The sequence below is a fragment of the Chionomys nivalis genome, chromosome 3 (assembly GCF_950005125.1).
Source record: "Chionomys nivalis chromosome 3, mChiNiv1.1, whole genome shotgun sequence".
NCBI lineage: Eukaryota > Metazoa > Chordata > Mammalia > Rodentia > Cricetidae > Chionomys > Chionomys nivalis.
The window spans coordinates 93,942,070-93,958,282 of NC_080088.1; the positions used below are offsets into that span (position 1 = coordinate 93,942,070).

The window sequence follows — 16,213 nt, forward strand, 5'->3', positions numbered from 1 at the left end:
GCCTCCTAACGGTCAGGCACAGCCCCTGCTCAGGCCACCTTCGTGATATGTACGCTATGATCACGAGTCTCATTGCATGCTGCAGCCCAGTGCCCTGCTAAGGCCAAGCACCATGGAAACGCCGGAACTTCCCTTCCCAGGCCACATTCTTGGGACTTGGCAGGTCTTCCTGGCTGTTCTGGAGTGGCAGTCGATAAGATCAACCGCATTCCACAACAAGGGCACTTAGGACTGCTGGGCAGGAACCTGAGAGTGGCCCTGCTTCCCAAGACTTCTCATTTGATCTTTCTGGGGTTTGGGGTAGTGCTGGATTTAATCTGCCCTCACCAGACAGCAGCTGGTTCCCCCTTTTCTCTACTTTTTCTTGTGCGTTTGTGCATTGTTTGGTAGATTAGATTCCAGGGGACACATTGACCAGGGGAGGGAATGTTTTTAAGTTAGTTTATTAGTTTTTGATGGGACTCGATGTAAACAAGGTGTGGTGGTGGATGCTTGTGATCCCAGCACTTAGGAGGCAAGAGGATTGAGAGAACTCAAGACCAGCCTTGCCTGTAGAGCAATTTTAAACCTAACTTGAGCTACATTAGGCCTTCTCTCAATAAATAAATATTTTGTTTGTAGAGTTAATATAATGTAATGCTACCAAGGGTCTAGTGTATTAGGGACTCTTTTTGGGGGATAGGGGAGACCATCTTACTATATAGCCCAAGCTAGCCTTGAATTTGTGATCGTCCTGACTGTGATCAACCAAATAAGCAAAGTTGGAGGAGTTGAGCAGGGGCGGGGCAGGTGGTCTGAGTTCACTCAAAGTTGTGGTTCCTGCATGGACAGCCACAGGTCTCATCTTTGTCAACACAGGTGCCCATGCTCCTTCCTGGTACCCTTCCTATTCCTTCTTATCAGATTCTACCTCCCTGGCCACCCACCAGGGCTTTTCTGTCCCCCCATGGAAGCAGATCTCCCACTAGTAACGCGAGAAGGAACAGGCTGCATCTCCAACCATATCTAGCTAAGCCTTCTGGCCTCAAGATGATCCCATGTCGTTTTTAGTTGCTCTTGGCAGAGAGAGCCTGGCATGCAGTGACACAGTTCATACACTCCGAAGACCAGGCTGGGCTCTTCTGCTGGGCACAAGCTGGAGTAGCCGGCAGTAGTGGCTAACGGAGCGTCTGCCCTGACCAAGTGTCCTCTAGAACCCTAGTCACAGGCATGTGAGCAGTTACAAAGGCTCTGGGGAAGACTCCAGGAACAGCAGACATTTGCCTGCATGTATGGCGCAAGCAACCAGCCATGGGGTCCTGCCAAGATACAGCAAGCCTTTCTCCTGTAGCCCTGGGAGCCCTGCTTCCCATAGCCTCCCCCTCCCCCTCTCTAGCCTGAGGCTGCAGGAGCTCTGCACTAGGACAAGCCTACCAGAGCCCTGCTGGTTATGGACCTGGAAATTCTGACCCCAGAGATCAGTGGCAGCTGGAGAGAGGGGAAGCAGAAGGAGGTGGTTTTCCGGCTGGCAGGTGCTAAAAATAGAGATGTATGTGTCTGTCTTCACCCCCGGCCTGTCCTCTCATGGTCTGTGTGCCGGAGATACTGTTCCCAAGCAGACAGGGCTACTCAGGCCATTCTCACTGCTGTCTAGGTAGGGGATAAAGAGAAGCAGCACCACCATCTGCACTGTCTCCCTCACCTGAGGGCTGTGATACCTCTAGCTCCCATTTGCCACTGCGTGCCTCTGTCTGATGCACAGCTCCGCAGAGGGTCACCTTTGTTGCCTGAGCCTCTGTCACTCATGACCATTCATGGCACTGAGTGACAGGGAACGTTCAAGCTGAGAGTCAGCAGAGCAGGAAAAGGACAGCAGGCGATGAAAACCACACAGGGGTGCAGGCTGACCCACCTTTAACACTTTGTCCCGGAAGAAAGTGGAGCCTTCAGAGCTATCGAGTACTCATAAAACAGTGTAGGAAACACTCCTGTGCTGAACTTCATGCACGACAGGGATGGTCTAGTTGATTTTCTGGGTTGACCCCAGTGAGGTGAGGCAGGAGCTTACCTCTTGTTAGAAAGTGAAGTCTTTTTTTTCTTTTTATTGCTTTCTTTGGGGGTGGGGTCTTGGTTTTTCGAGACAGGGTTTCTGTGAAGCTTTGGAGTCTGTCCTGGAACTAGCTCTTGTAGACCAGGCTGGCCTTGAATTTACAGAGGTCTACCTCCCGAGTGCTGGGATTAAAGGCACCATCCGCCCAGCTAACAGGCGTGCATCTTTCAAGATAGGTCCAGCAGTTCCTCTGCTAAACCCAGGAGGGAATGCCTTCCCTCTGGCTTGCTTAAGTGCAAATGGTTACAGAGGCATCTTGAATTTACTTAGGCTTGTGATAGCAAAAAGTCTAGTGCAAGCCTTCAGGAGCCTGGACCAATCAGCTTCCAACTGTTGTTGTTTGGTTTTTCAAGATAGGATTTCGCTGTGTAGCCCTGGCTGTCCTGTAGACCAGGCTGGCCTCAAACTCAGAGATCTGCCTGCCTCTGCCTCCCAAGAGCCGGGATTAAAGGTGTGCACCACCACTGCTGGGCAGCTTCTATCATTTGAGAGTTAAACTTAAAGCCGTTGGAGCTGCCGTAAGGGTCATTCACTGGGTCCATCTGACTGACAGTCACTTTGTTCACGGCAGCTTGGCAAGCAAGGGTGAGCCCAGCAGCTGCCAGTTAGGGAGTCACATTGCCTCCCCCCCACCCCCGCGTCTTTTCTAGTTTACAGGGAAATGAACATCTTACTGGCTTAAAGAATTTACCGTTAATGTTATTAGTGTAATGATTTTTGGAGTCACTGCCAGCCAGGCTGTGGTGTTGCACACCTTTAACACCAGTACTCGGGAGGTAGAGGCAGGTGAATTTCTGTAAGTTTGAGGCTAGCCTGGTCTACAAGAGCTAGTTCCAGGACAGGCTCCAAAGCTACAGAGAAACCCTGTCTCAAAAAACAAAACAAAACAAAACAAAAAGATCCTTGCCTGTAATTGGTACAAATAGAAGACTCATTGCAAGTCAGGTTTGCTGTGATTAGGGCCAGTGCCCTTCTCTAGCTGTATAAACAGATTCAGCTGAGGGACAGGCTCACTGCTCCTCTGGTGCTGTGCCATTGGGGGTGCTGTGCCACTGGGGAGGCTGACAAGGGGCTGGGGAGACGGCTCAATGGATAAAGTGCTTGTTGTACAAGTGTGAGGACCCGAGTTCAGATCCCCATCACCCTCTAGGTGCCTAGTGTTCATGACCTGTATGATTCCAGCTTTCAGAAGGTGGAGATGGATCTCCAGAGCAAGCTGGCTAGCTGACTAGTCATGTTGATGAGCTCTAGGCCCCAGTGAGGGATCCTGACTCAGATAATAGGATGGAGAGCAGTCTGAGACTCCAGCTGTCAATCTCAGACCTGCACAACGACACATACACAGACACACTACCCATACATCCACATGCTAAAAGAAAAACAAAAGCCTCCAGTGGGCAGTGGAGCACCCAGTCCACTGAGCCGCAGAAGCCAAGACGCTGTTTGAAATGACTGTTCAGCCGCAGAAGTAGAGCCTTAAGACAGACCGCCGCTGCCACCAAAGCAATGGCAGCAGCTGGTGAGAACAGTTCTCAGGCCTGGGTGTGCCCCATCAGGGTGGCAGCTCCTTGGCACTCTGAGCGCCGTCAGTCTGCCATCTCTCATCGCTTGTCCCTCGAAGCCGTCTCTCTTTAGTTCCCCCTCTGTTCTTCTGAGGTCTCTCCTCGTCTCCACCACCTCTGCTTGCTATCATCTGTGCGCTAGCCAGTTTCTTGTCCTGTCTTCTCTTCGTGTCGCCAGCGCTGCCCCCTCTATTAACGATCAAAAATTAAACAAGAAGAGACTGCTAGGGTCGCCTTACCCTGAGCTCGTTGCCACCATGAACTGCTTAGGCAGGAAAGGGGTGAGGCAAGTGTGCTTGCACCAATCGCAGCAGTTCTGCGTGCAAGTCAAAGGTTCTGTGTGCATTAATCACAGACCATCCTCTGGGCTACCAGCAAGAAGTGTCCCGGTCCCAGCTGGCGAAAATGACGGCGGAGTAGTCTGGAATTCACTGAGGTCCGGCAAACAGTCGTGGCTATGATGATGCCCTTCAAGGTGGCTACCTCACGGGTCTGTGGAGTGTTCAAAGCAGGTGGTCGGCCATGAGAGTGGTCCAGCCACAGCCAGCAAGTGTGCACACTCTTACGTGTGTATGCAGACTAGAAGTCAATATCTGGTGTCTTTCTCAATCTCTCTGCATCTTCTTTTTTGGTCCAAAGTCCCTCCCTGCCCTATTATCTTTTTACTATTGCTGTGATGAAACACCATCACCAAAGCAACTTGGGAGGGACAGTGTTTATTTGGCTTACCCTTCCATAGAGTACTGTTCATTGTCGAAGGAAGTCAGGACAGGAACCTGGAGGCAGGTGCTGACACAAAGGCCATGGAGGGGAGCTGCTTACTGGCTTGCTCCCCCTGGCTTGCTCGACCTGCCTTCTTATAGAGCTCAGGATCACCAGCCCCGGAGTGGCCCTGCCCACAATAGGCTGGGCTTTCCCATCAGTCACTAATTAAGAAACGCCTAGCACAGGCTTGCCTACAGCCCTATCTTATGGAGGCATTTTTCTCAGTTGACTCCTCGGTTGACTCTAGCTTGTGCCCAGTTGACATAAATCTAGCCAGCTCACCCCTGATCCTGGAGCTCACCGATTAGGCTAGGCTGGCTGGCCGTAGAGCTCTGGGAATCTTCCTGTCCCCACCCCTATTGCTGGGATTAGCAAGTGAACCATGCCAGCTCTTTACTGGATACCAGATGTGATGGTGAGAGTCAGTTGTAAGCTCTAGAGTCACCGGGGAGACAGCCTCTGGACATTCCTGTTCTGGATTAGCTCGAGTGTCTTGATTAATGTGAAAAGGTGGGCAGGAACATCCCCTGCCTAGGATCCCGACTGTGTAAGTGTAGAAAGGGGGTTTGTTTTTCCTTGTTTCCTGATGACTTCTTGACTTCTGTGATTTTTTTGTTGTTGTTGTTTGTTTGTTTTTGTTTTTTTGGTTTGTTTGGTTTTGTTTGTTTGTTTGTTTGTTTGTTTGTTTGAGACAGGGTTTCTCTGTAGCTTTGGAGCCTGTCCTGGAACTACTCTATAGACCAGGCTTGAACTCACAGAGACCCACCTGTCTCTGCCTCCCAAGTGCTGGGATTAAAGGTGAGCGCCACCACCGCCTGGTGACTTCTGTGATCTGCTGAACTTGATGCTGAACTGTGAGCCATAATAAACCCTCTTGCTTTAGTCAGGGTATTTTATACAGCAGGAAAAGAAACTGTGACACTGAGTGTCCGATCCTGGGTCCTCATGTCTACCAAGCAAGCACTGTGCCTGCTATCCCCAGGCCCTCCTAACAGTTTCCATGGCTCCTAGAAGCCCTGAAAGGGTTTGTGTGGGGCTTGAAGAAGCTCAACCCAGCTCGATTCTGATGCCCTTCAGTGGCACTCGGTTGTATTCAGAGAACTTCACTGTGTTCTCCGACTGGGCACGGAGGCAAGAGGATTGCTTTGAGTTCGAGGCTATCCTGAGCTAGAGAGACAAGGGTCAGCAAAGAAGACTTAGCTGGCAAAGGCCCTTGGCACCAGCCCCGAATTCGATCCCAGGAACCTACGTGGTAGAAGGAAAGAACCAATTCCCTTAAATTATCCTCTGCCCTCTTAGACTTGCATGCACCCTGGGTGCTCTTCATTTACAGCATGTCCCACCTTCCCAGTCAAGCAGCAGCAGCTGACTCTCTCCCAGGAAGCATACATGAAGGACCCAGGTCCTTCGGATCTGGCCAGCCAGGTCTATATGGGCAGGTACTAAGGACAGGTCTAGAATGAGCTTCACTCAGAAGCTGCTGTCCACCCAGGCTTGAGGAGACAGACTGACTTGTTTTGTGTTGGGGCTGGGTTTCATGTGAGCAAGACCAGCACTTTCTTACGAGGCTACATCCAAGCCCTGCAATGTCGTGTTTTAGCCTGACACACCCTGACCTGATGAAGGCAGGAGGAAACCCATGCTGGTCTGGGGGAAAGTACTGAGTCAAGGGAGGCTTCCCACGACTGGGTTCTTTCCCCAAGGTTGTCACCATCAGTCCATGGCTCAAGTGAAGTCAGCTCCCCTGAACTGCTCAGTCTATTCCAGGTGTCTTGGTTAGGCTTTCTGTTGCTATGATAAAACACAATGACTATGCTGGGTGTAATGGCAGACACCTCTATAGGCCAGCCTGCTCTACAGAGCCAGTGCCAAGATAGTCAAGGCTACACAGAGAAACCCTGTCTCGAAAAACCAAACAGAAAACCACAGTGACCAAATGCAACGTGGGGAGGGAAGGGTTTACTCCTTCATATAACGCTCTCAGGCCACAGGTCATCACAGGGGAGTCAGGGCAGGGACTGAAGCCGACCGTGGAAGAGTGCTGCTTACCGGCTTGCTCTCCAGGACCTGCCCAGTTTGCTTTCCTTCAGCACTCAGGACCAGCTGCCCAGGGATGGCACCACCCACAGTGGGCTGGGCCCTCACACATGAATCACTAATAACAAAGAGAAGGTGCCCACAGATTTGCCTACAAGCCAGTCTGATAGACGCATTTTCTCAATTGCAGTTCCTCTTCCTAGATGACTCTGGCTTATGTCAAATTGACAAAGTCTAGCCAGGACAGCTAGAGCACCAGGGATGCTCCGGAGAGTCCTCTTCTCTACCGTTGCTATTTTCAACTTTGTATTTGGAAATAGTTAGGGGTTTCCTGGTTGGAAAAATAGCACAGCAAATCCTCGTAGCTACCTCAGTGTCCCCACGGGACCAGTATGCCGTGTGTCCTGCACCTTGTCCGTGCCCAGCTCTGATGCTGCAGGTTCCTCCCACATCTCTCCAGATATGCCAGCCCTGCTTCCTGGCAGCCCTGTGATAGGAGGATTTTTCAGTGCTTTATGAATAGAGCCAGCCTGATAATGGCCTTGGGGGGCAGCCTTGGTGCATCGCCATATTGTCTTCACTGCCAGCGTCAGGAGTCTTCGGTGTGGAAGTGCAGCGTGTTCTTAGCCACCAACTGTAGGCCATTTCCCTTGTTCTTGTGTGAGCACCTGGCAAGGTGGCTTAGTCCAGAGATGACAGCACTTGGAGACTGAGGCAGGAGAATCGCTGAGTTTTCTTCTTTGCCTTGTTTATTTATTTATTCATTATTCATTCATTTTCTCTGTGTGTGTGTGCGCGCGTGCGTGCGTGTGTGCTTGTGCGCACAGTTTTGTGTGTACACACGTACCCCCACGGAGCTGGAAGTGTAGATGGTTGTGTGTTCTGGAAACAGCAAGTGCTTCCTCTCCACCCCTTCCTTATTTTAGTTTGAGAACCCTGTGCCCGGAGCTATGAAACACTGGTCCCCAGCATCCTGGAACAGGAGTGAGGCACTATAGCACTCCTGGCTACAGCTTCGCCTGTCCTTGGATGCGGCCACCCACATTGCCGACAGTAAATGCAGCCCCACGGTGCAGGCACGTGCACTGGCAAAGACCACGCCCACCACATGCCAAGGGCACTTATGTGCCTGCATCAGGGTCCAGCAGGCTGGACCTAGTTCTGGCCTAGTCCCCAGGCTCCCTGTTATGGAGCATCAGGGTCCCAGCTGCCCACACCAAGGACTCCCGACTGTCTATGAGGGAGGTCAGTGCGTGACCAGGTGTGGGTGGCTCGAGGTGGTCCCGAGGCTCAGGTGGCAGCTCACCATGCGAGGTCGCCTGGGTGTCCCCGGCTCCGCTGCCTATCCGCAGCTGTCCCACTGGTTTTGATATGGCTTGTCCGGTTAACCAGCCCATGGTGTGGACACTTGAGACTGTCTGCGGTGTGTGCAGAGCCCTAACCCCTGAAACAGTGACTCAGATAAAAACTACGTGTAAATAGTGGGACGGGCACAATGACAAACTTAATGAAGTCCCCGTGTAGTGTTGATTCCGCTGTTGCCTGCTCCAGTAGCCTGTTGTGTTTCTTCTCCCAGGGGGCAGGTGTTCTTGCAGGCCCTCTCAACAGCTTGAGGCCAGGCGCGCCCTTTTGCAGGAAGCCCTGAAGCCTAGGGTAAAGGTGGTGAAGTTAGGACCCTGAGCTGAGACTGCAGTCCACGTTACAGGTTGGCACTCGCAACATCACCAGACCTGGAGAAGGAAGAAGGGTCACAGGCTGCCCAGCTAACACAGGAGGAGCCTGGTTTGATGGTCTCACTGTGCGTAGTTGTGGCTGTAAGCGCCTGTACCTTGTGACTGCGCTTTGCCTAGTGGACTTTTCAAGCTTTTGGAGTCCGGTTTGCATTAAAATAGAAAGATCAGCACGAACTAGTAACAGCAGTCAAGGAGTATGCGCCTGTACGCGTGTGTTGGTATGTGCTGTTTGTGCCTCTGTGTCTGGTCATCTCTGCCCTCGTTGGCCCAGAGCTATCGTCACATTTTTGCAGGAAAATCAGTGCCGTTTTGGATTCCTATGGAGTCACTTTTTCCCTTTTTTTTAATTGATATTTATTGAGCTCTACATTTTTCTCTGCTCCCCTCCCTGCCTCTCCCCTCCCTCCTTCAATCTTCCCCCAAGGTCCCCATGCTCCTAATTTACTCAGGAGATCTTACCTTTTTATACTTTCTACTTCCCATGTAGATTAGATCTATGTAAGTCTCTTAGTGTCCGAATTGCTGTCTAAGTTCTCTGGGATTGTGATTTATAGGCTGGCTTTCTTTGCTTTATGTTTAAAAACCACCTATGAGTGAGTACATGTGATAATTGTCTTTCTGTATCTGGGTTACCTCACTCAAAATAATGTTTTCTAGCTCCACCCCTATGGAGTCACTTTGTACAGGAGAACAGGGCCCATTGGAGCAGGAGAAATGGCCTTTCTTGGGCACAACAAGAAAGCTTCCGTGAGCCTAATGTCACTTGGGAGTCCACCAGGCAGTTTTGCCTTTGGCCACAGTGGCTGTACCAGAGGAAGCCAAAATCAAAGGACTTGTCTGCTACCCACAGGCTCGACTAGAGTTGGAGGATGCGCTGGGGGTGGGGCCTGTGAGACCAGGAGCTCCATGCCTGCAGGTGGGAGCAGCCGTCTCTGGATGGTGGGCAAGCTGTAAATCTCTAGAGAAGGGGAGGTGGGGACCTGACCCTGACTAGAAAGAAGCCTACTGGCCAAGGGGTTGCAAAAGGAGAGGGCCCAAGAAGCCTCTTCAGACATTTCCTAAAAAGGACCCTCAGCTGTGGTGAGGGAAGCAGATTGCCGCTGAAATTGAGCAAATGAGATTGGGCCTCAACTCCAGGGATGCAGTGTGGCCTCTGCGCAGTGCAGGGGGTCTGTGCAGGCTGGCTCTTCCTGGACTGGGAATGCTCAGCTTTGTGTGCAGTGGAAGGTCGGCCCCGTCTGCCTGCCTTCCTAGTTTGTATGGAGCTCTGTCTTACTCGCCTGCGTAGAAAACTGTGTGACGCTTCCCATCGTCCCAGAGCCCCGCTCTTTCCCTTCAGGGTCTCCTACTGCGGGTGTCTGATCAGAGACCTCCCCGTTTCCCAGCCCTGCCGATGGCTGCTTTCTGGTGCTTCTGAGCTGACCTACCTGGTGCTAGGAGCCTGGCTAGCACCCCGCATGTGTGGGCATGTGCATGCGTGTGGGTGGGTGGATGTGTACTGGTATGACTCGGGTGGCAGGGACTGGTTTCGTACTTGCTCTTGGCCCAAAAGCTGCTCTCATGGATGCAATGGACTTCACACTTGAACTTGAGCAAGAGCTGAGCTGCCGGGACCAGTTCCTGTGACCTTCAGACAAAGGGACAGAGGTAGTGGCTTTTATCTTCTGGGGTCAGCCCTTCAACCTAGTCAACAAAACCTCCACTCCTGCCCACCTCCTTAAGCTCCTGGGGTCTGTCTGCTCCCATGGTGGGACTGGGCACGCAGTGATGGTGAACTTGTGAGTGGCAGGCCGTGAGAGAGCAGAGGTGGAGGTTGGGACCTTTGTAACCTTGTCACTGGGGCCAGGCAGCCTGAGTAAGGTGGCTTAAGGACAGAGAACCAAGAAAATCCGTCCCACAGTGGGGGGCAGAAGGACTCCCAGCCTAGAGGCCATGTGTGTGTTCTGTGCACAGGTGAGGAGAAAAGTAGCTCTCTGGGGTCTGTACTCCCCTACCTTCAACCCGAGTTCAAGGTCAGGTTTTAACTTGTCTGTGTTTAAACTTCAAGTGACCCATGATGTTTTTGTCATGACTGCAGAAGGGACTGTGTGTGACCTGGACAGAACCTGGCCCTGGTTGCAGTGACACCATCACCTCTGGGGATTCTTGTGTCCCCGTCATAGCTGGTGATGGCTCAGTCTCCTTCACCTTTGCTTCCCAGGTGGAACCTCAGATATGCCACTCAGTTCTACCGTTCAGCTCACTGAGGACGCAGGGGAGCCAGGGCTGTCGTCTTTGTATTCTCTGATACCAAGTTTAAGTAGCATTTTGTATGTCTGCACATGCTGCCTTGTGCATTTAAAAAGCCATTTCTAGAAGGGACTCCTTAGGCGGACGTGACCCTTGCCTTGGCACCAAGGTGGTAAGCGCACAACTATGCAGAGCTGGTCGGGGCAGCCACTGTCCCTGTTCTCCAGGAGCTCATGTATGTCTGCCTGTGAGCGGCTCAACGGCAGAGCTGGTGTTCCCCCCCCCCCCGCACTGCCCACAGACCCTTGCAACAGCAAGCTGTGCAGTCCATTCCGGGGTGGAGTCTGCAGGTCATTCCGTGGTTCAGATTGGAGGGAACTTTGGTTCCTCTGTGCAGCACTGACACAAAGCACAGATGCCCCTGGTGTCCAGATCATCCTAATCTAAGCAAACACTGAGGAGGGAGGGAAGCGAGAGAGAGTGGGCCTTGGAGGTACTTCCCTAGTTGTGTGCCCTATGTGGCGCCAGTTGGAGTCAACTGTGTGTGACCTGGTAGGAGACCAGTTGGCTTGGCAGTTGGTGTCCCTGGGTCACTTCCCACATACACCCCTGTTTCAACATCCTCTTTAAATAAAAAGCCTCATTGAGAACACATTCCCTCCTCATTCTTCCTTATTTTGTTGTGCTCTGGTTTTTGTTTTGCTATTTCAAAAAAAGTTTGCTGCTGTGTGTGTGCATGGTTGGGCAACAGTCTGCTGAGGTCTGGGCTCTCAAGGTTGCACACTCCTGTGGGATCCTGCACTCGGGCTGAACCCGAGTGGGTGGAGGCCGGGTGACTCTGGGCTGTGGAGTGGGAAGAGGCTTCCTGTCTCTAGACAGAGTCTACTGGCTTTGTCATCCAGCTCCTGAAGCCTCTACGGCTCATGTTCCTCCCCTCAAACATCACTGTCACTTGGAGCCAATACCCACAGCATTCCCAGTGGCTGGTGAACAGGTATAGGGCATTAGGAGACCACTCTCTAAACCGTAGTGGCATCACCTGGGTATATGGTAGAAGTATGACCTGGTGCTGGCCTCTGTCAGCCCACCTGCTGGGCCCTTGGGACGATCGTGCATGAAAGACCGGAGTCCCTGCTACACGCTCAGTTGTGTCCCCGGTTCAGCCGCTCTGTTCACATAGAGGGGGTGGGGACAGGAGAGGGTCATTTCGCCCTCACCTGTGTTCATCCTTGCACCTGACCTCAGTGACCCCCAGGAAAAGGACCCCACAGAGCAGTGTGGCACTGGGCCCCGAGCCATGCAACTCGCCTTTGGGGTTTTTGTTTATTTTTGAGACAGATTTGCTGCAGATCCTTGGCCTAGCTTTGGATTCTCAATCCTCTTGTGTATTAGTTATTCTGTGTGTTCAAAACTAAAAGTGTGGCCAGCGGGGAGTGTGTGCTTAGCATACAGAGTGAAGAAAGGTCCCTGGGACCCTGTGGCTCTTGAACCTGGGACAGTGCATCTAGAGCATGCGGGACTGTAGGGACCGAGAGAGAGCAGGCCCTGCTTTACCTTCTGCTGACCACAGCAGCTGAGCTGAAAGTGCCCTGTTGTAGGAACACCGCCTTAGGTAGGCTTTTTCCTGAGAGAAATGCGGGCTAACAGTAAGTGGCCTGGCCCAGTTTTTGGCGACTCCTGACCTGAATCCCCTCCGGGCATTCACCACCCACCTCTATGATTCCAAGAATGCTTGATCAAGACATCCAAGCCACTGGATACTCAAAAACCCTGGGTGCTCACTGCCTGGGGGGCCCAGGACAGCACAAATCCCTATTAGGAGAATGTACCCCAATCACACTGACCCTCACACACATCTTTGATGGGGGCCAAAGGTACAGCCCCTTCACCTGCACAAGTGACATCCTGGCCAGGGCGAGCAGCTCCATTCCTCCAGCTCTGGGGAGAGGGGAGAACATCTCTTTGCCCTGTGAGTTTGGGGAAGAGCAATGGACTTTTTCTCCACCTCCCACACGGAGGGCCTCTTGACACTCATGGAACCCAAGGGAGGCGCTCGCGGCAACAGCTGGGTCCCGGCAGCTTGGGGTGTGCGCTACAGCACCCGCCCCTGTGTGTGCCCTCAGGCCCTGAGGCTTCAGACCTGTCAGGTTTCAACCATTGCTTCCTGATCAAACCCGTGAGCAAACAAGAGCAAAGCCCACGCGGCTGCCCTGGGTTCAGAGCCCTTCCTGGACTTGCATGCCACCTGGTAATGGCGGGGGCAGGCAGGGGGAAGGGTGCTACCTAGAGTCTTCAGCTGGCAGGAAACTCCAGGTCACCTGGATGCTTCTGCTCACAGGCGGCTCCTCACCTCACAGCAGGCACAAACAGCCCAGGTTCCTGCTTCTGTGTGGCGCAGAATGGCTGGCCATGGCTCTTGAACACTGTGTGTAAAACATATATATGTATGCCCAGAACTCGGGGAGGCTGAGGCAGGATTGTCCCGATTCCAGGACAGCTGGAAGCCTATCCTGCCAACTAATCGCTGCTCCCCATCATGCTATTCAGCAGACACGCGGACCTGGGTATCCCAGCTGTGAAAAGTTGTGTACACAGAACCTGTCTTCAAGTCCAGGAGCTCTGAGTCCTTGAGTCTTAGGGATAATGAGGACATTCTCTCACCACCCAGGCTAGAGCCAGTGCCCTGTCCTGGGCCCTCCTGTTCTCCCCTTACCTTTCCAGGCCCTCTGTAGTGGGCACCAGGAGAGTGACCACAGCCACTTCCGTGAGAAGACACACCTGGTGTGAGATCAGGCAATCTTGAACTTAGCTACTGAGGCTACTGGGAACTGCTCCAGGTTCCTTCTCAGTCCCCAGAGTGGCTCAGCCAACCGTGCCTGTCAGCATGGGACTGGCTGCTCCCCAGCCTGGATCAGTGTAAACCGTGAGTGTCAATGCAGACATGAATGGAGGAACCCCACATGTGTGCCATTGGGAAGCTGCTGATTCTGCTGTGGCCCCAAAGTGTCAGCCCACCAAGGACAACTGGTTTCCTCCTTGCCTCTTGGTTTTAGTAGGGATGACAAGATGCCTAGCCAAGTGTCCCCAGAGTACCATGGGACAGTCAACACCTCCAAGTTCTCCAAATCAGGAACCAGTCTCCATCAAAGCAGCTTTCTAGGGACCTTGTTTGAGGTTTCAGCCTGAACCAAGGGCACAGGGCCCTTTCAAGTGGAGTTTGAGCCATTTCTCAAGGGAAAAATGGAGCTCAGAGGATTCATGATTTAACTCGGGACAGGAAAGCAATTCATAAGAAAGTGTTTGGAGCCAGGCGGTGGTGGCGCACGCCTTTAATCCCAGCACTCGGCAGAGGCAGGCGGATCTCTGTGAGTTCAAGGCCAGCCTGGTCTACAAGAGTGAGTTCCAGGACAGGCTCCAAAGCTACAGAGAAACCCTGTCTCGAAGGAAAAAAAAAAAGGAGAAAGGAAGAAAGAAAGTGTTCGAATGCTGCATGAAAAGCCTGGGGTCCCCAAGCACTGTTCTTAATGCAACAGCATGCTGTGGGTCATGTTTTAAGTTATAGTTTGGATTTTATTATATATACATGCATGTTTTGTATGTGAGCTACAGATGTACCCACAGAGTTCAGAAGAGGGCATTGGACCCTCTGGCATTGCAGTCACAGATGGCTGTGAGCCACCATGTGGGCTCGGCACCCAAACCCAGGTCTTCTGCAAGAGCAACTCGTGCTCCACAACCACCGAGCCCTCGCCACAGTCCTGAGGCTGCCTTTCTACTGCGTGTGCGCGCAGCATCCACAGTGAGTTTAAGGCAAGAGTGAGCTGCCCGAAGCCCTGTCCGTAAAAGGGGGTGCTGAGCGTGGTAGCGCTAACCCCAGCACTCCAGCCTTGGTTTTGATGTGTGATCTTCCTTTTCATCAGATCCTGAGCTACAGTCAGTGACAACAGTGACTCCAATGGCTGTAGACAGATTTCACGGGGGCCAGCATGGCCTCTCCCTCAGAGCTCCAGTGGATGGCAGTGTTAGGTTTGGGGTGGAGCGACACTGAGATAGATTCAAGGGGAGCCCTGTGATGGATGACTGTAGAGGAGGGGCTGGGCCAGAAGGGCTCTAACATCATGGGCAGACAGGCGACAACATGGCGGGGTGTCTGAAGAACGGCATGGGGGACATGTAGCAGAAGCAGGAATCTATTCTTGCACTTCCTGAAGATGGGGGAAGTTGCATAGCAGGAGGCTGCAGTGTGACTCTCTGATTCCCAGGCAGGGACATGGGTAAGGAACCCAAGTGTGGTTTCAATGTGAACTCAGTTCCCCAATGAGAAGTCCTGATACCTGGGATTGCCTGTTGGCTAGGGTCTCCTGCAGACAGTGGCTCCATCAGGTTCCTGCAGTGTCCGTGAAAAGAGCCTGCTGCAGAGAGCGGGCTGCGCAGACTGGGTTCTACCGTTATTTTCTTAGCGGCACCTTGACTCTTGCATCAGCTAAGTCCAGGGACCATGGCTCTCCTTCCTGGAGGGCACACAGGCTGCAGGGCTCCAGGACACTTCAGAGAGCCATCAGAGCTTCTCATTTGTGTGATAGGTCAGCAGGCAGCATCCCTAGGCCAAGACCAGGATCCTGGGGCTGGGGATTGCTGAGATTATGCCCAGCAGACAGTGGGAGGTTGATGTTTCCTGCCTTCCCCAGCTCATCCATCTAACTGCTCCATTGCCCTGCCTGTTCCCTGGCTGGACCTTGGCCCTGGTGGTGCTATGCCGCCCACGTGGCTGTGGGGTCAGAGGCAGGCCGGCCCCGGGGCTGTTCTCAGTGCTGCGGTTTATATAACACACACACACACACACACACACACACACAGCCTCTGGCAGCCTCCGACCTAGGCCGTAGGCAGGGAGCTGCCCAGAGTCAGTCAGAGCTGGTAGCCAGGGTAACCAAATTCCCCTTCTACTTCTAGGGTCCAAGTTAACCCCCAGGCTCTTTTCCTTGTCTCCAGTGGGCCCTCGGGCACTGTCCCTACAGTGACTCCTCAGGTTAGGAGCTCTTCAGCTAAGGGAATACAGGGTGACTGTGGGGGAGGGAGGCAGAGGCTCCTGTATGGGGGAGGGTGCCCTACATTAGCCTCTGGAGTCCCCGATGTCCCTTCTCTGTAGACTGAGGAGGAAGTGCCCTTATTTGAGCAGATGTGGTGCTCCCAGGGAGGAGGGAGTGCTTCTGTTTGCGATATCTAGTTACTGTCCTGGGGGTGGGTCACCCTTCCTGGAAAGACTGGGGTAGTGTCCTTGGGTTCCTCACCATATCCCTGCGCCCTTTCCGAACTGCTAGCTACATCTGAGTCAACACTAGTTACGCTTTTTCCAGGAAAGACAAAGTGGGCTGACCTCGCTGGAACTGCGAATGACTGCAGTGCCATCCTCTGGCTTCCTCCTAGGAAGTGGGGAGGGCAGGACAGGCATGGGCTTCCTTGGCGAGATGCCAACAGAAGTGGTGCTTCATGAAGTTGGCGCCCACCACAGCGGAGCTCCCACCATGTGGTCCTTCACTGAGAGGTGTCCCTAGCGATGGAGTTCATGCCAGCCCCCACCTGGGTCTTCAGGACAGAGTGGAGCCAGCAGCCAGGGACTTGCCAGAAAAGAACGGGCAAGGTTTCCATGAGACTGCTGCCCTCTGGTGGCTGCTGTGTGCTCAGGAAACTGAAGGAATGGGACTTGTGCTCAGTCCACCTGACACCGGCACCTGAGCTGAACTCTTCCACCACGCATGCCTCTTATATATGGCTGTCTCTGAAGCCTCTTGTGGACT

General features: G+C 52.9%; 1 protein-coding gene across 2 annotated transcripts in view; it reads left to right on the plus strand.

Moving 5' to 3' along the window:
- Positions 1-16,213, plus strand: part of C3H7orf50 (chromosome 3 C7orf50 homolog) — a 100,227-nt gene that overhangs the window by 77,289 nt on the left and 6,725 nt on the right. The window lies entirely within an intron of this gene.